General features: G+C 40.4%; 1 protein-coding gene across 8 annotated transcripts in view; it reads right to left on the bottom strand.

Moving 5' to 3' along the window:
* Positions 1 to 16,650, bottom strand: part of CELF1 (CUGBP Elav-like family member 1) — a 61,844-nt gene extending 45,194 nt beyond the window's left edge. For all 8 annotated transcript variants that reach the window (XM_036764517.1, XM_036764516.1, XM_036764513.1 and 5 more), the window contains exon 1: positions 16,609 to 16,650. The gene's annotated coding sequence lies outside the window, so the exon portion shown is untranslated. The remainder of the gene's footprint in view (positions 1 to 16,608) is intronic.
* Positions 16,651 to 25,457: the final 8,807 nt, after the last annotated feature.

Genomic DNA, 25,457 nt, shown 5'->3' on the forward strand with positions numbered 1-25,457 from the left:
GAGGGTTGCCGGGTGTTGATCTCAAACCATCTTTATAACCATCCAGCCCTGCATCTCCACATGTACTCCATTACTTGTTCAAGGACTGATAGACAAATCAACATTATTATCATTGCTATTATACAGAAGGCACTGACTGTCGAGTTCAAGTTTCCTTCCTTGACTCCCGCTCTCTGTTTCCATAGCTGATCTCTCCCACTCTAACTGGGCCCCACCTTTTCACATGCCCTTCTGACCTGGAGGCGGACTGGAACTCAATGGCCCTTTATCTTATTCAATGTGAGTCCTCCATCAGGCACTACCAATCATTTTTATAGATTAGTTGTATTGCTCTGTATACGCTAACAAACAGCAATGTAGCATAGCAGACAGAAAGATGGCCTCAGAGCAATGAAGGCCTGTGCTCCAGTACTCACCACCTCGGATGCCTACCAGCCATATGACCCATGCACGTCACCTCACTAGAGAACTCTCTAAAACAATCAGTTAGAGAAGATATGGCAATCTCCATTAGTGGGGAAGTAGCCTACACTGATGAGATTCAATGCCCTGCGTGGTTCTTCTCCCTACCTCCACTAGAATGTATCCTCTTGAGGGCTGCAATTATTTTCCCTTAGTCTCTTTGCCTTGACCTGACCTAGTTTGGGAATTAGAAACATTCAGTTCACAAAAAATGATAAGGTGATCTCTTTCTCTATTTTCTGATAAGTTTATACAATACGGCAATTATCTTTGAATATTTAATAAAATTCACTTGTTCTACTTGGCCCTTAGAACTTTACGTGCCGGTTCCTTTCAGTGGCTTGTTAAGTCCCCTTTCTAAGTCTGCTTTATTTATTTAGGTTATTTCCTGTTTTGTCAATATAACCAATCTGTACAAAACCATTTGTAACAGCATTAGTCTTAACGGCAAAAAAGTGGGAGTAAGACTTACATGAAGTAATGCAGCGTGAAGAAAGCAGAAACAAAACAATACATACACAGACTACAACTATGTAAAAATGACAGCTGCAACAAAATCTGAAAAAAATATACAAAAGAAAAATATTTAGAAGACATGGAAACAAATAGTAATTTTATCACAATCCTGTTCAAGTTAACATACTTTTAAAGTTTGTAGCTTCCTGATAATCTTTCCATTTTTTTCAGAGTGGGGTGGGGTAGTAGAAGGGTATCTGCTTGCCAGTATGAAGAATTATATTGGTTGATGATTAAATACCTAATAATAAAACATTCTAAAATCACGAATGTGTCCCAATCTCCCGGAGAGAATATGCTCCAAAGCCTCAGAATAGCAGTACCTAACCTCTACTTTGAGGTGCCTAGTGGATCAGCACATGACAGACCTCTCAGGACTTTGGGCTGGAATGAACTGCTGAAGTACGCTGGGGGTGGGGGTGGGGGATGGGGTGGATGGGTTAGAGTATATGACAGGATGTGCCTATGAAGAGCTAGGGAAAATGAATTGTACTAACATAGAGCAACACATATTTCTAGGTCAGAGCAATCTTAGAGACGATCTAATCCATAGGTTCCTGAAGTGGGAGAAGATGGGGGGAGAGGACCTAGTAGTAGCCTAAATGAGGGTTAACCTAACCCTAACCTTACCCCAAGGGGCCCTGAGCAAATTTTTTAAAAAGGGGGCTGTAGGCCAAATAAGTTTTGGGAACCTCTAATCTAGTCCAACCCTTTCATCTGAAAGGTAAGGACCTGATGCTCTAAAAGGGCAAAGGGCTTGCCCAGGGTCACATTCTGTTAAGGTTTTGACCTTAGATCTTACTGGTTTCAGGCCCAATGCTCTCTCTACTGCATCACCCTCACCACCTCTCTGCATTTATCCTTACTACTCTGGTGTGAGGAAAGGCAGCAGTCATGACTCTCCCCAAATACAAGAAGTTAGACTGGTTTTGTAAAAAGAAGCCAAGTGCTCTGAGACAAGACAAGGGGAAGACTGGTGCAGAATGGGGCAGAAGAGATCATTTTTTTCCCCAATATGCTAAGAGACTGTATTTCTGGTTCTTTCTTCCTCTCTTCCTGACTTATTTTTATGCGTCTTTTTCCATTTTCTTCTCTTCTTTTTGCAATTGTCTTATCTTCTCTCCCTTTCATTTGTTTGCTTTATTTTTTAGCTTGATTACTACAACCCTTGGTTACTACAATCTATTGTTTAGAGGCTTATAACTGAAGGTTTCAACTAAATGTTTACAGACCCTCAAAGAATCCTGTGCCATACAGGCCACTAGGTGGCACAATGGAGAGGCTTGGGTCTAGAGTCAGGAAGACTTGATTTCTAAATCAACCTCAGACTCAAGCTCTGTGATCCTAGGGAAGAAACAGCCTCTGCCAGCCTAAGTTTCCTCAACTATAAAACAGGAATCAATAGCTATCACATCCCAGAGTTGTCGTGAAGATCAAATGAGAAAATACTTATATAGCATTTACTTCAGTGCCTGGCACAGAGTAGCGCTTAACAAATGCTCTTTCCCTTCCCTTAGCAAGTAAACCTATAATTCACTGCTAGAGGGAGTACTAGTGTGGACTTGCTCTACCAATTTAAAGTTGGCACCTTCTCTGCATATTATTGTCTTAAAGAGCTGCCCATGGTAAAGAGAGGTTAAAAACTTGCTCAGATCAGTCACACAGCCAGGACATATCAAAAGTACACTTCATGTTGCTTTTCAGTCGTGTCAGACACTTCATTATCCCATTTCGGGTTTTCTTGGCAAAGATACTAGAGCAGTTTGCCATTTCCTTCCCCACCTCATTTTACAGGTGAGGAAACTGAGGCAAACAAGTTTAAGTGACTTGCCCAGGGTCACATAGCTTGTGAGTGTCTGAGGTTGGATTTGAACTTTTCCTGACTGCAGGCCCAGCACTGTACATTTCATATGCCATGGTGTGGACTTCAGAGGTATATCAGAAAGAAAGTAGAGAAACACTAATCTAGAGGCTATGAAACAGCTGTTATCCATCTCAGCTGAGGGGAAAAAATGATTTAACTATACTGATGGGGTGCTTGTGCTTGGACCCTAATTCTAACATCACATTTCCCCTTAGCCTCTGTTTGGGTGCCTGTGCCTGAACTCCAGTTCTAAAAACACATCTCTCTCTAGCTTCAAAGCACTGGCCCTAGCAGTCTCTTTCTCTATAGCTAAAGGGCAGCATGCTCCAAACTATCTCTGCTTCTTCCTCAGTAAGCACCTATGCCCAATTATAGTTTGATTCCCAAGTGTTGATAACTGACTACACGCTGAGTCTAACATATATCCTAGACATAGTCAAACATATACTCCCTTACATTAATCTTGACTAACAAGACACTTGATGGAACCTAACCAGTATCTCCAGCTAGCCCGGAACTTTTGGTGACTTAGCGACATTTCACAGCAAAAACTACACTTCTACCTAGCCCCGCCTCCCCCACCTACCCACACCATGGCTGTTTCCAAAACCTTCTTTAGTAACCTTATCTTTTGTGGCTTGCCCAGTTTAAGTACAAGATTTAGGGGTGAAACCTGTAGATTAGGTGTTTTGGGCTGGGAGTAGGGAGTGGTTAAGGTGTGATTAAGGGGTGGTCAGTTCTTAAAGGAATATGCACTTTTAGTATCTACTGCCTAAACTTTCCCTGTAGCCCTGTATGGTTGCAGGTTCCCTGAGAACTCTTTGCCCGCTTTACGTAGCGTAATAAATCTTTGCCTCCTTGACTTAAAGAATGCTTGAGTCCACATATTCATTCCAGGTGACCTGCGAACTTTGGTTTGGGATTCCTACATCCCTGGGTTTCTTTCTCCCTCAACAATAGGGTAAGTGGTTTGGTTAAGATGTGAGGATCTGTCAGTGAGCTGTTTAGACAAAAGATAAGGTTACCAAAGAAGGTTTTGGAATCACTGTCTAATAAAAGAGGATAAGAAATGTATCCATTCTGCCTGTTTGATTTTTATTATATAAGAATTCTACAAGAAGGCAAATTGATAGATTAGACAATTCTACAGATCACTTCTATGAGAAAGCTCCATTAGAACAAGTTTCCACAAAACATAAAATACCTAATTTCTTAACCTAGAACTAGCTTTAGAGGCCACCTAAGCAGAAGTAGAAGGTTGATCAGAAGCTATCGGGTCCTAATACCTAATGAAAGATGCTCTTTGCAGTAGGCTCAACCAGTGGTTAGTTAGCTCTCTGGCAGTGGGGTGCAACAGAAAGGGTACTGGATTTGGGGTTAGAACCTCCCATCTAATCATCACTGTTTAACAGCTACATTGTACAATACTAACTTTCACAGACTGGGCTCTTCTTAGCAATGATCAAAGACAATTCATAAAGACTCATGATAGAAAATGCTATCCAAATGCAAAGAAAGAACTATGGAGTCTGAACGCAGACAAAAGCATGCTATTTTCACTGTTTTATTGTTTTTCCTTTCTCGTGGTTTTTCCCTTTTGTTCTGATTCTTCTTTCACAACATGACTAATGTAGAAATATGACTATACATGTATATAATATATATCAGACTGCTTGCTGTCTTGGGGGGGAAAGAAAAATCTGAAACTCAAAATCTTATAAAAGTGAATGTGGAAAACTATCTTTACATGTAATTGGGAAAAAATAAAATACTATAAAGTGGGGGAAGAAAATCACTGGCAATTTCTATATACACAGTATTAACTGAAAAGTCACGTACATGAAGAAACTGGGAGTCTCCATTATGGATAGTTTGTTTTTCTTTTTAATTATCTAATAAACTCAACATGTACCTTTAAAGAAATCCTGTTACTCTCTGGGTAACCTAAGTTTTTGAGAACAAAAGGCAGGAGCTGGACTAGATGGCTGCTGAGGTCACTTTCAGCTCTAAGACCCTGACCTTGTTGCCACTGGACACTGGCCCAGATAGCAAAGCCTCTTTGCTTCAGTTTAGCCCTCCTTTTTGAAGCTGAAATGCCTTCCATGCCACTTCTACTCAGGAATCCTCATTCCATCCTTGGAGGCCAAGGAGATGAGACCAGTCCCTTTTTCAAGGGACAACAGTTCAAACTAAGATACCTATTATGTGAGCCTCCCCAGTTCCGTTAGCCAGTCTTCATGTTATGATCTCAGCTCCTCAATGGTCTGCCATTGTGAATGCTTTCCCATAGATATTTTCCAACTTATCAATGTCCTTCCTAAACTGTGCTACCCAGAACGTAACATGGAGTTCTACATAGGGCCTGGCCAGGATAGAGCAGCACCTTTCTCCTCTTTTAAAGAACCGTTTTTTTCCAAACCCACATAAATCATCAGCATTTCTATATATCACTAACAAAACCCAACAGCAAGAGATAGAAAGAGAAATTCCATTCAAAGTTATTATAGACATTATAAAGTATTTGGGAGTATACTTGCCAAAACAAACCCAAGAAGTACATGAACACAATTTCAAAACACTTTTCACACAAATAAAGTCAGATCTAAATAAACTGGAAAAATATCAATTGCTCATGGGTAGGCCACACTAATTCAATAAAAATGACTATTCTACCTCAACTAGTATACTTATTCAGTGCCATACCAATCAAACTACCAAAAAATTATTTTGCAGAGCTAGAAAAAAATCACAAAATTCATATGGAAGAACAAAAAATTCCAGAATGTCAAGGGAATTAATGAAAAGAAATGCAAGGGAAGATAGCCTAGGCATACCAGATCTTAAATTGTATTATAAAGCAGCACTCATCAAAACTACTTGGTACTGGCTAAGAAACAGAGTGGTAGATCAGTGGAATAGGTTAGGTACAAAAGACACAACAGTTAATGACTATAGTAATCTACTGTTTGATAAATCCAAAGAATCCAGCTTTTGGGGCAAGAACTCACTATTTAACAAAAACTGCTGGGAAAACTGGAAAATAGCATGACAACAAACTAGGCATAGACCAACATCGTACACCCTACACCAAGATAAAGTCAAAATGGGTACACGATTTAAAGGCTGATATAATAAGCAAACTAGAAAACCGAGGATAGTTTACCTGTCAGATCTATGGAGAAGGGAAGACTTTATGACCAAACAAAAGATAGAGAACATTATGAAATGCAAAATGGGTGATTTTGATTACATTAAATCGAAAAAATTTTGCACAAAGCCAATGCAACCAAGATGAGAGGGGAAGCAGAAAGCTGAGAGACAATTTTTACAGTCAGTGTCTCTGATGAAGGCCTCATTTCTAAAATATATAGAGAACTGAATCAAATTTATAAGAATACAAGTCATTTCCCAATTGATAAAAGGTTAAAGGATATGAACAGCAATTTTCAGAGTAAGAAATTAAAGCTATTTATAGTCATATGAAAAAATGCTCTAAATCACTACTGATTAGAGAAATGAAAATCAAAACAACTCTTAGGTATCGCATTACACCTACCAGATTGGCTAACAAGACAAAACAAGAAAATGATAAATGCTGGAGAAGACGTGGGAAAATTGGAGAACTCAGACATTGTTGGTGAAGTTATGAACTCATCCAACAGTTCTGGAGAGCAATTTGCAATTATGCCCAAAGGGCTATAAAACTGAGCATACCCTTTGACCCAAAATACCACTTTTGGTCTGTATCCCAGAAAAATCATACAAATGGGAAAAGGACCCGCATGTACAAAAACATTTATAGCAGCTCTTTTTGTGGTAGGAAAGAATTGGAAATTGAGGAGGTGTCCATCAACTGGAGAATGACTGAACGAGTTGTGGTACATGAATGTAATGGAAATAGTATTGTGCTATAAGAAATGATGAGCAGGCAGACTTCAGAAAAACCTGAAAAGACTTACATGAACTGATGCTGAATGAAGTTGGCAGTATCAGGAGGACATTATACACAGAAACAGCCACACTGTGCAATAATTTAGTTTGATAGACTTTTCTCAGAAATGCAAGGATCGATGACAATTCCATAAGACTCACAATGGAAAATGCTGTCCACATCCAGAGAAAGAACCACGGAGTCTGAATGTGAACGGAAGCATACTATTTGCTCTCTTTTGCTGTTGTTTTGTTTCTTCTTTCTCATGGTTCCTCCTATTGGTCCTAATTCTTCTTTACAACATGTGAAAATGTGTAATGTGAAAAAAAAATGGTTGTTCCTCTCTATTATCCATTTTTAAAAGCCTCAACAACCCATCAGTCAAAATAAGCATTTCCATATATACAGTACAACAGAAAGAGAAGGCGGTATATGAAAGTATACAAGAAAGTATGCTATACTACACTCCTAGTAACGTGAACTGCCATTGTTAAGTAACACTACAAGTAAAGTGTTTTATAAACTACAGCTTCTCTTTGTGGACAAAGCAGTGTACCAGCGACAAATAGATTTTCAAGTCTTTCCTAACCTAGTTGCTTCCTCACTTTCCATCTACTTACAACTAAGTGCTCTCTCAACATAGCCAGTAACCTTGGCCTCCTGGCTCCTCTCCAAACAAGATGCTCTATCTTCCAGCTCGGGGCATCTTCTCTGACTGCCCCTCATGTCCATAATTCTCTCCTTTTTACCTCCAGGCTCCCTTCAAGTCTCAGCTAAAAATCCTAAACTTAATGCTACTGCTTGTCCTTTAAGACGATCTCCAATTTACCCTGTCTAGATCTTATGAGTACATCGTTGTCTTTATGTTGTCTTCCTCCATCATTTTATGAAATACTTGAGAGAAAAGACCTGTTTGCCTTTCTTGGTATACCAAGTGCTTAGCACAATGTTTGACAAATCATAAGGAAAATAACAAATGTTTGTTGTCTTAACTTCAGAGAAACCTGGGAAAACTTGCATGAACTGATGCTGAATGAAGTAAGCAGAAGCCAGAGAACAATTTATAAAACACTGAAAAGACAATTTTTAAAGACCAAAGAATCCTGATCAATGCAATGACCAACCTCGATTCCAGAAGACTGCTGATGAAGTAAAGTACCAGCTTGCTAACAGAGAGATATCAGACTTCATATTTATTATAAAAGAGGAGAGAGAGGAAGGGAGAGGAGGAATAAGGATAGACCAGTAAAAAATAAAAAGGAAAATTGACACATCTTTTTAAAAAACCCACATTAGGAGAACATAAGGAAAAGAATCAAGGGCAAGGAGAACATTAAATGTTGGGGGGAATAAGTTACATAATTAAAAAGAAAAGCAAGCTGTACCAGATAGAGATCTAACATTACGTGCATACTCCTTTATTTGGTTCTACAACGTATTTAAAAATCACCATTTGGGGCTCTGTTTAGTCAAAAAATTTCTTTTTTGAAGAACAGCTGATCTGGGAGATGGAGGACTATTTACTAATTGTGTGACCTTGGGCTAATTGAAACCACCCAGTGCTTCAGTTTCCTCATGAGAAGCTTTAAAAAAATTTTTTAAGCTCTTAAACTGTGGTTTAATACAGCTTCAGCTCTGCTACTCATGAGCTAAGTGACCTTGGGCTAGTCTGGAGTTCTTAACCCAGGTTGGTGACTTTGTTTTTAAAAATATTTTAAATAATATTTTAATAACTATTTAAATATAATTGGTTCCCTTTAGAAACCTATGTACTTTAGCATTTAATAGCAAATAGTAGTAACTAACTAGTCTATAACTATTATGTAATATAGCACTTACTATGGGCCATCAATTGTGCTAAATAAATGCTTTACAATTGTCATGTCATTTGATCCTTACAACCCTACTATGGGGAGATGCTATTATTATCCCCATTTTACAGATGAGAGAACTGAGGCAAACAGACGTTAAGTGAAATGCCCAGGGTGACACAGTTAGTATGTGTTTGAGGCTAGATTCACAGGCCTGGCACTCTATGCAGTGTACTACCTAGATGCCCATTTAAAAACATTCTTCTGAGAAAAAGTCCATAGACTTCACAAGACTGCCCAGTCAAGAATCACTGGGCTCATTATTTCCTCCAGTATTAGCTAAAATGAGGGATTCCACCTGGCCCCCTTATAGCACAAGAAGTTTAGGGGAAGAAAATGAGATCACAGACCTCAAAGGACTTTGAAAAAATGCAGGATCTCTATTTTCATTAGTGTGGGAACCTCAGCTAAAAGAATTATAACCAAAGGAGAAGAAAGGTTGTAAAAAGGCAACTGCAAGCTAGAGGAAAAACTCTTGCCCCAATAAGGATACAGAAGACCTTAAATTCTCTTCTCTTCTCTCCCCGCCCCCCCCCCCCCGCCTCCCCCCCCACACGTAGGGTTTACATGCTAGTCTCTCTCCATCAGTCTGTGAGCTCCTCAAGAGCAGGGTCTGGTTTTTGCATCCTTGTGTACCCAGCACTTAGCATAGGGCCTGACACAGAACAAGTGCTTAGAAATGTTTGCTGACTTGATAAGCTGGGATATTTTGATAACAATTTTTTTTTTAAATTCTGCACAAACATAATGAATACAGCTAAAATTAGAAGGGAAACAGTTAACTGGGGAAAAAATCTTTACAGCAAGATTCTCTGATAAAGGTCTCATTTCCAAGATCTACAAGGATCTGATTCAAAAATTTAAGATCAAGAACAAATCTCTAACCAATAAACATCCAAAGGATATGAAGAGGTAGTTTTCAAAGGAAGAAATATAAGCTATCAATAGGGAAAAAATGGTAGGAACTGGTTCAGCCATTTTGGAAAGCAATTTGAAACTATGCCCCCAAAGTCAATCAAGTATGCATACTCTCTAACTAGACACCACTACTAGGCCTAGCCCTCGAAGAGATCAAAAAAAGGTGAAAAGGACTCCCCTATGCAAACGTTTATATAGTAACTCTTGTTTTCTCTCTCTAACACTCATTTGTTCCCATCAGTTGGAGAATGGCTAAATAAATTATGGTATACTAATGCAATGGATTATTTTGGGGCCATAAGAAATACCAGAAAGGTTCATTTCAGAGAAAACTGGGAAGACTAGTATAACCTGACACAGAGTGAAGTGAGCAGAAAAAACTTGAACAACACAGTAAAGAAAAAGAAATTTTCAGAGTCTTAAGAACGCTGATCAAAGCAATTATTATCTAAAAATTCCAGAGGACCACACATGACAGAGAGGGTTGAAGATGAAAAAAAAAAAAAAAAGAATGAAAAAGGTTTGGACAGTGCTAAACAGGGAGTTTGTTCTGCTTAACTATACATATGTCACAAGAGTTTTTGCTTCCCCCCATACCCTCGAGAAGAGAGGCAGGGGGAGAGGTAGCAAGGGGAAAGAATCAATAATTGTTACTCTAAAAAACAAAAAAGATTTTTAAAAAAGACCACCATCTTATATCAGTTACCATTAAAAATACAATTAGGAAAACCATCAACGAGGAAGGGCAGCTAGGTGGTACAGTAGACAGAGTGCCAGACCTGGAGTCAGGAAGACTCCCCTTCCTGAGCTCAAATCTGGATGCAGACTTCCTGGATTTGTGACCTTAGGTAAGTCACTTAACCCAGTTTACTTCCATTTCCCCATCATAAAATGAGCTGGAGAAAGAAATGACAAACCACTCCACTACCTGCCAAGAAAACCCCAAATGGAATCACAAAAGAGTTGAGCACAACTGAACACCACCACCACCAACCACAGTTGATGGGGAGGGAGAACACTGAGTAAACAAGAAAAAGCTCCAGCTGGATCCATGGCCTATGTATAAAAAGGTCCCACAATGTCTCTAATGTACTCCATTTCTGTTATTTTGATCATCTGAATGAGAGGCAGTCTGGCACACTGGAACACAGGCTGGTGGTAAAGCCTTCACATGAAGTCAAAGGCCCACACGTCCTGCCTGTAACACAAACTAGCAGCCAGTGGAACATCAAGATAAGCAAGCCTCTGGGATCTGCTGAGATCTCTGGCAGTAGGCTGGTCACTGCCCACCCACAGATGTAAGACTCTGTACAAATCACTGAACAACTCTCCACGACTAGAAGTTGCGGAAGAATGCCTGATACTAATGAAACCACAGGTCTGGTGCCTATCCCAACTGTCATCTTTATCCAGGGTGGTTGTGAGAAAAGCACTTTGTAAAGCTTTGTGAACGAACACAGATTTGTTAAATTACTCTGACCTTACTTGAGTACCACTGCTGAACCTTTGGGGGAAGACACATAAAATATAATTATTTTAAGAAATGGGAAAGACAGCCCAGGAAAAGGATCTGCTTCAAAAAACCTCAAGTCCCTCTGACCCAGGGGTTCCCCTAACCACCATGAAAGTTTTCCTTTCCCAAAGAAGGGATTTGGTTCTTGCGCTGATAACACAGACCACAACCAATCCAACTGCAGGCCAACAGTGTGCATGACAAGACCAGAGCTCAATATCACCTGCTGTCTGAACAATGTTCCCTTCTATCTGGTCGATAGAAAGAACAGGCTGTGTGTGTCTCAGAGACTGATACTAAGGCAGGTGAGATAGTGCTGGAAATGTGTCCCTTCTGCAAACACTAAAAAAGGCTGGGTTTGCCTTCACTTAAAACCATGTCTCTATTTCAACAGTGTTCATGTTGCTGTCACTTCTGGCAGGATCAGTTAAAAGATAATTTCTTTCATTCTTGCTCAATGTATTTGTGCAAATTTTACTCCATTGCGAATTACGGTTTTGATTATTTGATCAGCATCTAACATAGGTTCCTCAGATAAAAGTTCTGAATTTGAAACATACAGACCCACCCCAGACATGAATTACCTAACACTATCCACTCTAACGGGCTTCTTACAAGTACTTAAAAGTCTCCATGTTCCAAAGTGCCATGTGATATTATACAATCAGCACAAGACAAAGCCACAGTTAAAAAAAGCTTTATTATCATAGAGAAAGAGTACAGTCTGCAGAAACTAGAATCACTTAGTCGTAGGGTCAGAGCTCTATAGAGCACACTCTACAAAGAGCACTTTGGCCTAGGCAGCATTTACTAACAAGTGAACCAATATGGGGATCCAAAAAGAGCTGTCTTGAGTTAATCCTTTCTCTCCTCAAATTGCAATTTTTTAACCTTCTGGAGGAGACCAGCTTAGGCAACTAAGAAGAGGAAAAAACAATCCATTCTATTTGCTTATAATAAAAATCAGACCATAAAATAAAAAAAAATACTTACACAGGGCTGGCATTCAAAGAGCAGTGATCCACCATCATTTCTGGAAGGAAATCCAACTTGAATGCAGCCATTGTCTCACTCTTCCGTTCAAAATCAACGATCCTAAACTTGCTATACTTGCCTGACCAACAAATGTATAGGGCTTTAGACTCCTGAGCCTCACAACAACAACAAACTGGAAAGAGCAGAAGAAGCTCAGGGAGACCAGCAGTAAATGACACAGACACAGGCTGGGATGGGAAAGGGGCAAGAGAGTAATGGATTAAAAGGGGGCTGTAACCATGTAAAAGGAGGCTCCGCTCTACACACAATGAAAGTGCTGATGCAGTAGGCTTGTTTTGTGTGGTTTTCCCTGGCAAAGCAGTACTAAGTGCACTGTCAGATAAACAGTGTCAGATCCATGAAGATAGCAATGGGTGATAGAGTGGAAGAAACACAAACTTGTTTCTCATTCCCCAAACTCCTTCCCCTAAACATCAGTTCCCAAAGTCCCCCAAAGCATGGGATTACCTGAACCAATAATCTCATCATTAAGATCTGTTACAGCTTCAAATATTTTACAGAGGAAGGACTCTGGTTGTTTTAACTTGAGTTATAAACACAGCCCTTATCTGAATGGGTTAGCAATGAGGATGGTACTAACTGCTATATATGGTCATACATCTCAGGCAATCCTCCACTAAAGTCTATTCTAACGCCTCATATCATGGTGCAGAGGGGACCCTAGGTTCTTAAAAAAAAAAAAAGTTACTGTAGTTCCTGCCCAATTTACAAAGCTTCAAGCATGAGTCTAACAATGGACTCTTTCCTGAGTAGCTGTTTGAAAAGACTTATCACCATGAGTCTAGTCATCAAACTAATTTTTTTCATTTCATAGCAACTCGGGAAGACTATCACCTAAGGTTAAGAGAGTAATTACGCCAATGAAATCACAGATCCTTTATGTATTCCAGTGTCTCAAGTAAATAAGAAGGCCAAAGCAGACACAACTCCCCCCACCTGTTGGAAGGTATGCCCAGTCAATGACAACACCCTCTCCAGCTTACAGAAGCAAGAGTGGCATATCCGGAGTCTTGAGGGCTACTTCCTACCTGTGGATCCATGGGCAAGTACTTTCCCAATCTGAATGTCTGTTTCTCCACTTGTACAATGAGAGGATCGGATCAGGTAGCATCTACATTTCCTTCCTGTTCTAAATGTCTGTGATCCTCCCACCTAAACAAGCCAACTACATGCTTCTAAGGGGGGTTGGGGGGTGGGGGGGGAGGGGTGTTAAGGGATGGAATGGTTGCCATCTCTCTGCTTTATCAGTAAATAACAACTAGTTTTCAAAAACCCTTGGTTCTGTATGACTGTGACAAGGTCAATATCATTAACTCTTATGTTTTTAAAACAGGTTTTTAATAACGTTTATTCAATTCTTAGGTTGGCCTTAATTAAAAAAAAAAAGCCTTCCACATATAAACATATTAGTAGCTTTTTTAAAAAGGCATGAAGCCTCGAGGACAAAAGGGTTCCATCAGTGATGTTAATAAAACTGAGATGTGTAGAAACCACACATTAAAATTCTAATATGGATCAGCAGCAGAAATAAATGCATCAATCAGGCAGAAGTGATGTGCCTGTTTCTGTTCTATGGTCCTCCAAGCAACAAAGGACTTCAATATTTAGTCAGTGACTTAAGACCACACTAAGAGGCCATTCTGAGAATTTTGCAGGCTCCTTACTATTTTTAACTTAAGGTTCCCTCGATTGCATGCTCCATAGCCAGCACTGCTTTGCCTCTTACCACTGTCTCTTAGCTGTGTAAAACACACCACATTTCACTCCAGATTTCTAACAAAGGCCATTCTGTTCTACCTTAAGAGGGAAAATGGGAAACCTTTAAGGATTTGGGGTTACTTTAAAAGCATGAGGCTGACTTGATCAGAGTGAAAGGTGGGAGTTGATCTAGGAATGTCTGATAACTGTTTACTCTTCAGTTAGTCCTGGTACAAATTGGGAGACAAAGTAAAAACTCCAATTTGTTTTGTTCTGTTGTTGGGGGAGGGGGTATTTCTAGAGCTTTCTGGCTATTTGGAAACTGTTCAGAAAGAGCAGGAGCATTAATGCTACATCCTAACAGCTGTTTTGATCATGACCATGGCTGAACAATAATACATCAGGAGCAAGGTAGAACCATAAAGCAAAGTTCTTTGCACACCTATGCACACCTTAGAATCCTGTTAGTGAGATGGCAGATGGTAAACTGTATCTTCACCTCGTGTCACAGACACAGATCAAATGAGATAATATGCATAAAAATACTTGGCAAACATTAACACCTCTGTAAATGTTACCTATTATATTCACTATCACATAGCATAAAGACTATTAGATTGAGAATAAAGAGAACTGGATTGTGACTTGAGCTTAGGCAGTAACCATTATTAAATGTCTACTATGTGCCAGACCCCGTGCTGAGAGTCAGGGATACAAAGAAAGACCAAAAACAAGCGCCTGTTCTCAAGGAGCTCCCAGTCCAAAGGAGGTAACAATGTGCATAAATGAGATCCATACAGGAGAAATTGGACTCCAAAAGGCTTCTTGTCCAAGGTGGGATTTTAGTGAGACTTGAAAGAAGCCAGGGAGGCTGGCAGTTGGAGATGATGAGTGACAGAATTCAAGGCCTGGGGCATAGCCAGTGAGAATGCACCTCCAAGAAAGATGGGACTGTCCTACGTGCAGAAGAGCAAGGAGGCCAATGTCACTGGATGGCAAAGTAAGGTATAAGAAGACTGGGAAGGGGGTGGGGGAGGAAAGTTTATGAAGGGATTTGAAAGCCAGAGGATTTACATTTTATCTTAGAGGTAGAAAAGGAGCCACTATAATTTACTGAAAGGGAGGGGAAAGGAGGGGAGGGGAGGGAAGGGTTATGAACTGGAGAAATCTGTATTTTCAGAGCACGATGAACGCAGGGTGGAGGGTAGCCCAAAGTGGGGAGAGACTTAAGGCAAGGAGATCCACTAGCAGGCTACAAAACAGTTCAGGCAGAAGGTAATTTTGGCTGGCAGTGTCAGAGGAGAAGTGAGCATATACAAAAGAGTAGTTTTAATTTCCCTCACTTGTAAAACACTGGAGGCTGGAGCAGGCCCTTTGTAACACAGACACTGCACACATGGTAGGGTGGGGGTGGGAGGGAGTTAGAGGGGACACAAAGAGAGGAAGAGGAGTCAGATCTGAAATTTCCTTGCAAGAGGAATCCTTGGTACAGAAACTTTCTCTACCAATGCAAATCTGCACCTATTCTGAAACTCAAGTCTTAGAACTACCTGGAACACAAAGAGTGATCTGTCCAGTAAAACTATCAATACGAATCAGAAACAAAACTTGAACCCAGATCTTCCTACCTCCAAGTCTAGATTTTTAGCCACTATTCTCTGGCTGCTTAACTAATATCTGAGAGGCTATTAATTCAAAATCTCAGCAGAAGAGGGAAAACCAGAGGTATCTGTCACAGCTATTTGATCTTAGAGAAAGGAACAAAATGCAGAAATGCAAAAAAACTGAGAGGTATAGTTGAACTGATTTACAGAAAGTTCCTTAGGGGAAAATTTAACAGCTTAATAGGTGTTTGTCAAGACTGGGGAAAAAAAAGACCAACCCAAAAAGACAACTTACCAAATAAAATTTGCAGCAAAACTAAAAGGAGATGTCAAATTAAAGGCATCTTTTGTTTTTTCCAAAAGGAAAAACAGGCCAAGTGAGTGCAAAGTCAACTTTTAAGTCAAATATAAACAAGAAATAAGTTGAGGAAAAAAAACTGAGGAACAAACTTGCCAGAAACTAAGAGGGTCTTAAAAAACATTACTATAACAAGGAAAGATGGAGAACCAGTGGGTCTGCTTGATGATCACAGAGCTAAAAAAAATATAGTTAGAAATGAAAAGATCACAAAGATCCACTGAACCCGAGTTTTTAAAAAGTGATCTCTGAGACAGTCCAACCATAACATACACGAAATCCCACTCTTCTCTACAATTTGAGAAACATGGTCCTCTTCCTTTGATTGAAGACCCCTAAAAGGAGCAATCAGACCCCTATAGAACATTTCCTTTCGGACAGCTCTTATCATCAGAGGACTTTCTGTACATCAAGTCTACATTTCTCTCTGGGATGTCCCATTAATGCTCCAAGTTGTGTCTTCTGGGGCCACCCAGAACCAGGCTAACAATCAGAAAAGGGAACTGCAGAGGCCATCCAGTGTAAGCTGAACAAAATACCTTCCACAACATGCCTGGCAAGGGTCCCCTTTTGGGAAGGGAAGGAGGGAATAATCATTAACATAGCACTTCCTATCTGCCAGACACTGTGCAGTTTTATCTCAAAGAAAGAGAAAAATGGACAATAAAATGCTTCTAAATAGTAGCAGGCATAAAAGAAAATGTTCCAGTGTCTTAAGATATAAAAGAGGGAAGGCTTCATCTTTCTGAAGGCAGCTTTTCTATGTATTGTGCAAATTGGGGATTATTCAATAGGAAAACCTCCATCAGGCTCATACCTGTAGTTTCACACCTCTCTTCTCTGGATTTGTCTTCACTCTAGAAAACAAAGAAAGCACATAACAGTGAGTAAGTGTTACATGTCCAATGTACCTTTGACACCACAACCCGTGTTTCAAATATATTGCTTCCTTCTGAAGAAAAGCCCTTTCACCATCCTGGCAGAGGACAGGAAAAAATGAAGTATTTGATTCTCCTGGGTATATATAATACCACATAACATATCAAAGTACAATTAGAAATAAATCAATGAATTAACACAAAAGGCAACCAATGGGTTAAGGAAATTGCCTAAAATCATCCTGCCCAAAACTAAGAATCCACAACACAGAGTCCCCATCCTGTATCTTCTAGATCACAACCTACTCTTAAGAATCTGAAAAACTTCTCTTCTCAGTAGTAATAATATAAAAAACATGGTGTTGCTCATGATACTATTTGAAGTCTCCCAGTGCAATGTTCCTGAGTCCTACCAGAAAGAAATTGAGTTCTTGCCTAACTAAATGAATTTCAGAGACCCCAGAGTTAGTGGTATACCACAGAAACCAAAGAAATCTCAAGATGGAAAAGTTAATAGAATGTAAAAAGCAAACTGAGAAACCATAAAACCAATCTGTCCAGTAATGTTAAAAATAAAGCTCTTATGGGTAAGGATCAAGGCCAAATTGTTTGCTAGAAATCCCACAAATTTATGTTCACATCAACTATTAACAGCAATATATCTGAGCTCGCTATCTATGCCTGGCCCAGTCCGGTGACAGTAAAAAACAGCTTAAAGTTACAAAGGGACAATAATTTCTACTATAGAAAGTATAAAGGAATTTAAAAAGATATTCATCAAAGCAATAAGGGAACAGACACTTGACAATATGGATAATTATGATGAAAACAAGAGCTAATTTCTTGACTAATTTTCAGGTCTCAAGCTAACTTGTTATGGGTGACCTAATAGCAAATGTGCTTTACAAATAAGAAATATTAAGCAGTACTTTTTCAAGTACAGAGCTCTTGAAGAAGCAAGGTGAAATCTTGCCTAGATGGCAGCCTGAAGGGGAGGCAATTTAACCCAACTCCTATACAGATACTCCAGCAAAAATGCTGAAATTCATACTAGACCAAATAATTATCAAGAAATTCAATGTAAAACTGACTCTTTCCACCCTAGAACTGAACAAGACGTCAACTAGGGGCCCTTGGGCAATAGGAAAGGGGGTTGTCAGAAAAGCCAGAGCCTGGTATGTACGACCAGAGACTAATGATATAGATAACCAGCAAGGCTCTCCTCTGCTTTAGAAGCAGCTGAGATGGTGCAGTGGATAAAGTGCTGGGTCTACAATAAGAAAGATGAGTTCAAATCCAGCGGCAGACACTTACTAGCTATGTGACCCTGGGCAAGTCACTTAACCTATGCTTGTCTCAGCTTCATCATCTATAAAATGAGGATAATAATAATATCTACCTCCCAGGACTGTTGTGAGGACCAACTGAGATGATAATAATAATAAAGGGCTTAGCACAGTGCTTGGCACATAATAATAGCTAAATATTAATTATTATTATTATTGTTATTTATCAAGCATATTTTATATTTAGCATAAATGCCATAGCAGTACTTTTTGTAGTAGCACGGGTAAACAAAGTGGACACCCACTGATTGGGGAATGCCTGAATAAATAACACTAATGGAATAGACAATTTGACAGTAATAAATGATTAATGTTAATTCAGAGTAACATGGGAAGATTTTAAAGAACCGAAAGAAAAGAGAACCAGGAAAATTATATTTATAACTACAATAATGTAAATATGTATATGTATATTTTTTACAGAGCATTTACCTACTTAGCCTATTTTTGATCAATATTAAAATTAGTTTAAGTTCAACAAACTACCTATCAACTGATATTTCCTTGGTGATGGGAAAAAAACTGAGACCAAGATGAAATACCGTCCACAAAGCTGATAATCTACATGCATGTACAGGCAAACAAGACAGAATAAATGTTAAGGTCTACCATAAGGAAGGTTATACCTTTCTATAGTGTACTGTTGAACAGGCTCTCACTGAGGACAGCAAAGAATGAGATAATTATTCACTTCTATTCAATTCCTATAATTTTATAATGTCAATGGCTTATAATAAAAGAGATCACCACCATTAGCTCTGACAGCCAGCACTGGATAGAAAAGGCTAAATCCAAGGGGTGCAAGAGGCTCAATAGTATTTGTGACTCTCCCCCAGGGATGAAAGAATACTCTCATTTCCTGGTGGAGCTATTCCAGTTACTGAAATATCCTACTTAACTAGCCTCTGAACTAGTTGATACTAGTGAGTGAATGTGGTCCGAGGGTAAAGGTGAAGGTTAAGAGAACGTGGGTAGCCTCCCACTTCCTCTCATTCCCTATCAGAGTGACCCTGACCAAGCTGTCCCCATCTCAGTATCCTCATGTGGAAAATGAGCACTAGTTAACCTCCAGGGACAAAGTCACAAAGCACATCGCAGTCTCACCTGTTCCTCCTCCACAGGAGACAATATGAGGGATGTTCAGGGTAGGTGGGACAATGGCAACCACCAAAAGAGACCAGGCAGAGCAGTACAATTGGGGAGGGGGGAGGGGTGGAAGGGAGCGGCAGGTTTCTGCCAAGAAGAGCTATCTGTTCTGTGAACCTCCAGGTCCACCTCCAGGATGAGCTAGGCCCTTCACTTTCCCAATGGCAACCCACCTCCCAATGCCTTTTGGCCATCCCTTCTTCTCTCCAGGAGTTTGCCCTTTCAATGCTGTCCTTAGCTCAATAATCACCACTAGGAGTTAATGGCTTCTCTGACCAAAACATGGCCTACCTGACTACTACTCTCCTCTAAGCGCTGTCTTGCCCTATTACTAAGTTAATTCCTTGAGTCAAGGGACTGTCTTTTTTGGCTGGTTTTACAGATAAGTGTTTAATAACTTTTTTTCATTTATTCACTACAAAACAGAATTTATTTAATTTCCTAAGCCCAAACCTCTAACAAATGTCCTTATTTTTCTCAGAGAGAATCCCCATTTTTTCAATCACCTAGACAGTACACAACTTAATAGACACAGTAGACTCTTCTCTCTCGACCATATTCCAGGCAAATTTTATCAATTCCACTGGTTCAGCCTCCCTTCTCTTCATTCCCATACTACTATTACCCTAATTCAGGCCCCCAATTACCTCTCCCCTTGACTACTGCAATACCCTAAATGGCCTCCCCCTCCCCCTTCCATGGTACTTCCCTTACTTCCCATGGCCTCTAGGATGAAGTCTATAATTAATTCTCTTTGTTTAGAAATCAGATTTTCTTAAAATGTAGCGTATCTGTACAATAAATTAAAAATTTGAACTCCTTAGTATAAAGTGAGATTTTTTTCCTTTAAATTTTAGCTATTTGACTAAATTAACAAAGTGAAAAAAGCAGTCCATGCTAACTGTGAGAAACGCGATTTTGGGGATCACTGGACTTCCCCAAATTGTGAGAAAATGCAGTTTTGGGGATCACTGGACTTCCTAGGCAGGGCCAAAGTCCTGAGGAAGAACCCTGTGATAATCCCTAAGGAAAGCTGTGCAGACCACAGGACTCCCAGGGTAAGGCCAAGTGGTAGCACCCTTCCCCCTTGATCTGTGGGGATCACAGGGCTTCCTAGGGTCAAACCCTAGGAGGACCCAAGTGATGGCCCCTTAAGAAGGCTGTGCAGACCACAGAGTTCCCCAAAGGAATCCGGAGTGGCAGCCCTCTTAACACCACAATGGGGATCACAGGACACCCCAAGGCAAGATCCAGGAGTAAGCCTAAGAGGAGCTCACTGCTTCCCTTCACTTGACCTTAGGAAGATCCATGTGATTAGCCCATTCTCACCCAAAGAACTCAAGACCAGAGTGAGCAGAGGAAAGCATTTTATTACACTCCTCGAGAGAGCGGGTGTAGTGCTCACAGGAACACTCACACTGATACAGCTGCAGGAGCAGGGGTAACCATTCCCTCCACTCCTGCTAGAGTTATGGTTAGTTTACAATCTTTATTTTTTACATAGTTTTCCTAGGCTATACAGTTTATATAGGTAGGATAATAAGGATACAGAAGCAAAAGTGAAGTTAATTAGATTTTTCTTGTCTTAGTTAAGGATTAAACTACATTCTTTTACTTCCCCTACTTTTCCTCTTTAACATATGCAAATGATGGAAATCAGTAGGCCTGGATTCTTGACCAAGACCAGACCCTAGATAAGCTTGAACTGGTTCCAGAGGTTTGGCCTCTCTAATTCCCCAGACTGCCTTCTCAAAAAGCATGCCCATGTGTTCAAGCCTCTGACCTCTCACCTGACCAACCTTGAGGCCTGGTTTCTGCTAAAGCTGGGGGTGGGGGGTGGGGAAGTATACCTTTAGTTCTGTGGAAACAAAACTCCTCCTCCCATTTCTTACACTAAGTTACCAAAGACATCAAGAGAATTAATAAGAGGCTTCACAATCAAGATGTTCCTTTTCAGATTACTGTATTAACAAAAAGTATTCCAAGTACTCAAAATTACTGTAAGGATAGGTTTCTTATTCTCTCCTCCATCTATTTAATAATAGTAGAAATGGCATATTTTTTTTACTTCTGAAGATAGTCATTTAGTGAATGAATGATGAATGCTTAAACAAGTCTACACATTTTAGTATTCTATACTGTATATATCCATTCTAAGTGCCATATCATATGTAAAGCACCTTATTTTACAGGTTCCCAGGTGAAGAAAAAGAAAAAAGTGTATTTCTCTTCTCCACTCTCTCTTCAAAGTAACTCACAAATCCTCATCAGTTACCCAACTCTCCTCCCCTCTCATAAGTACTTTCTTTCTTATAGGAAAAAAAGAAATAATCTCATTTTCTGTTTCTACTTTTTTGTATGCGAGAAACGTGGTTTTGGGGATCACTGGACTTCCTAGGCAGGGCCAAAGTCCTGAAGAAGAACCCTGTGATAATCCCTAGGGAAGGCTGTACAGACCACAGGACTCCCAGAGGAAGACCAAGTGGTAACCATCTCTTAATCTGTGGGGATCACAGGGCCTCCTAGGGGTCAGACCCTAAGGAAGACCCAAGTGATGGCCCCTTAGGATGGCAATAAAATCACAAGGCTCCTGAGACAGGGCCGGAAGTCCCATGTGATGTCCCCTTAAGAAGGCCGTGCAGACCACAGGGTTCCCCAAGGGAATCCAGAGTGGTAGCCCTCTTAACACCACAGTGGGGATCACAGGACACCCCAAGACAAGATCCAGGAGTAAGGCCAGCAAGCTTCCGCTGCCTGTTGCTTCCCTTCACTTGACCTTAGGAAAATCCATGTGATTTGCCCATTCACACCCAAAGAACTCAGGACCAGAGTGGGCAGAGGAAGGCATTTTATTACGCTCCTCGAGAGAGGGGGTATAGTGCTCACAGGAACACTCACACTGATACAGCTGCAGGAGCAGGGGTAACCATTCCCTCTACTCCTGCTAGAGTCATGGTTAGTTTACAGTCTTTGTTTTTTACATAGTTTTCCTAGGTTATACAGTTTATATAAATAGGATAATAAGGATACAGAAGCAAAAGTGAAGTTAACTAGATTTTCCTTGTCCTAGTTTAGGATTAAACTATATTCTTTTACTTCCCCTACTTTCCCTCTTTAACATATGCAAATGATGGAAATCAGTAGGCCTGGATTCTTGACCAAGACCAGACCCTAGATAAGCTTGAACAGGTTCAAGTGGGTTTGGCCTCTCTAATTCCCCAGACTGCCTTCTCAAAAAGTATGCACATGCCTACAAGCCTCTGACCTCTCACCTGACCGACCTTGAGGCCTGGTCTCTGCTAAAGCTGGGGTGGGGGAGGGCAGGGAAGCACACCTTTAGTTCTGTGGAAACAAAACTCCTCCCATTTCTTACATTGTACCTAGATAAATGCTGAGTTGAAATGTGTGTGTGTAAACATACATGTGTTTGAGTGTGAGTTGAGATGTATGATATTCAGTCCTTTTCACCCTTGTACCTCCAGGAAACATCCTCCCATATCCAATTTGTTGCCAAGGCCTGTCATTTTCACCTTTGCAACATTTCTCAGACATGCATGCATGCGTGTGTGTGTGTGTGTGTCACACAGGCCCCCTTCTCTCCTCTGACACTGTTCCCACCCTGGTGCAGGCCCGCATCCCCTCCAGCTTGGCCTGTGGAAAACCCTGACCAGAGAGCTCTGCTCCTTGCCCTCCCACCTGGTGCATGGCTTTCACCTCTGCAGCATCTCTCCTCCGACACAGTCCCCACCCTGGTGCAGGCCCTCCTCCCCTCCAGCTTGGACTCCTACAACAGCTGCTGGTGCCTCCAGTCTCTCTCTGCTCCAATCCAGCCTCCATTTAGCTGTCAAAGGGATTCTCCTCCAGTGTGGGTCTGATCATGTCACCTCCTTCCTCAATAAACTCCAGTGGCTCCCTGACTCCTCCAGGATCAAACACAAAATGCTCTGCTTGGCATTCAAAGTCCTTCACGACCCAGACCCTCATCCCCAGCTCATCTTCTTGCACCTTCCTCCCGAAAGGCTTCTATCCAGTGACCCTGGCCTCCTGGCTGCTCCTTCATCTGGGCTCTGGGCATTTTCTTTGGCTGTCGCCCATACCTGAAATGGGTTTTTACCATCTTTTACAGGAAGCCTTTCCCAAGCCCTCTGAATTCAAATGCCTTTGCTTTCTTAACGATTTCCTATTTATCCTGTAGGAAGCTTGCTTTGTCTAGTTGTTTGCATGTTGTCTCCCTGTTTGAATATTTGAATGTAACCTGCCTGGAGGCAGGGACTGTCTTTTGCCTCTTTTTGTATCCCCAAGCTTACGTGGTAAACAGGGGGTGCTTAATAAATGTCTATTGATTGACTGATGTCAAGATAAAGAAGTGACAAATGAAGACAGCAATTTGGATTTGTGAAAGAAAATAGTTCTTAGTTCTATCTAGTTCTATCTGCCCACTTCAGTTCCTTCACGTTCATCACCCTGGCAGCCACAGAGGCATTGTAGGGAGCCTGAAACAAGCAAGTTATTAAGATGCACAGATGGGGATTCACACATGACAAGAGTGGCAAATAGCTTTCAGCTCTGCAAAACTACCTATGCAGTGGGATCTAACTAGTTTTTCACCTAACATTCTAAGAAGTTACATAGTTATATGTTACTTGGCCACTGCTACTCATGGCCCCTGTCAAAAAAAGGAGGTGACTAAGCTAAGTTAAGGGGCAGCAATGGATCTTCTGCTATGAGAGGACTACTTGCTATGGGGACTTCCATTCCAAAAAAACAGGAATGGTTGAAGGGATTAGAACCCACAAAAGGTAACCTCTCCATTTGAATAGCTAGCCTACCTGGACACAACTTAATATTCATTTGACTCTTCTATTAACATTCACATATTACTGACTCAAATTTGGTGTATTCTTAGTCTCTCTGCCCTGCCATAAGGCCAGATCTGTTTTATCCAATGAGTCACCAAACACTACTCTCTCAAATTACATTTTCATTTCAACCCACTTCTCCAACTCATCTCAGCTATACCATATGTTAGTCCCATGTAGGCACAATGTGACAAATTTTTCTAGAGCACTGATTTCAAAGTGCTAAAACTTCAAAGTAACATATAACCTTGATTTTTTATTAAGAATTTCTACATTTAATATTTTGAAAGATTTTATAATCATTAGCTATTACCCAAAATACCTATAACAGATTAAACTCGGTATTTTCACAAGTATTCTACTGACAAAGAAACTAATGCATAGGAATAATGAGCTACCTGGAAACCAAAGTGGGATCTGGAACCAAAGGTTCCATAGTCACAGACACATTATTTGGCGAATAAGTGATGATTTGCAATATATTGACGTTAGAAACAAAATCAAGTAAGTGAAAAGATTCTTGGAAGAATAACTATAAAGCAGAGAGTTACCATAAGGAATACATAATAGTGATTTTCTGAATCGCTGAGTAAACTCCAGTTAAGGTAAATACACTTGATTACTAAATCAATGATCATAAACAGCACCCTGACGCAAAACCTTTTTCAATAGACAGTGCCAGCATAGAGCCAGGAAGACCTGAGTTCAAACTCAGCCTCAGGCACTTACTAGCTGTATGATCTGAGGCAAATATGCTTCAGTTTTCTCAATTCAATTTTCTCACTTTCTAAAATGAGGATAACTTCACAGAGCTGTTGTGAAGATCAAATGAGACAATGTGGCGCTTAATAAATGCCTCTTCCCTTGTTTCCTTTTTCAGCGTAGTCACTCAGTAATGCCTTATAGCTGCAAAACAAACATAATGAGATATCCTCCCCTTATTAGGCATGAAATCTAAGTAGGTAAAAGGAGAAAAGTCCCCATATACAGCATAAATCAATATTTATCGCACCACTTAGATGTCCACTCATGGCCCCTAACCAAAGCTCCCATGTTGCTCACTGCTCCCTGGACATCTTCATCCCACGAGACAGTATACATACAATTCCTCTCCCCTTTCCATTTCTAACTAGAAAGAGTAATCAAATCAACACTCCCATTTCTGTATTTCATAGAAACGATACCTCAATCAAATCCCTGATGATTCCAATCATCATTCCTTCCACTTGCCAAGCCAAAACACTCCCAAGTCTTCCACTCTCTTTTAGTATTTGGTCTTCCCCGAGAGAAATTAAGTTTCTCTAGGTCAGTGAAGACAGCTAGGTGGCTCAGTGGATAGAGCACTGTGTTGAACCTGAGTCAGGAAGAGCTGAGTTCAAATCCGGCCTCAGACATTTACTAGCTGTGAGACCCTGGGCTTCCACTGGAGAAGGAAAT

This window comes from Trichosurus vulpecula, chromosome 6 (assembly GCF_011100635.1).
Source record: "Trichosurus vulpecula isolate mTriVul1 chromosome 6, mTriVul1.pri, whole genome shotgun sequence".
Taxonomy (NCBI): domain Eukaryota; kingdom Metazoa; phylum Chordata; class Mammalia; order Diprotodontia; family Phalangeridae; genus Trichosurus; species Trichosurus vulpecula.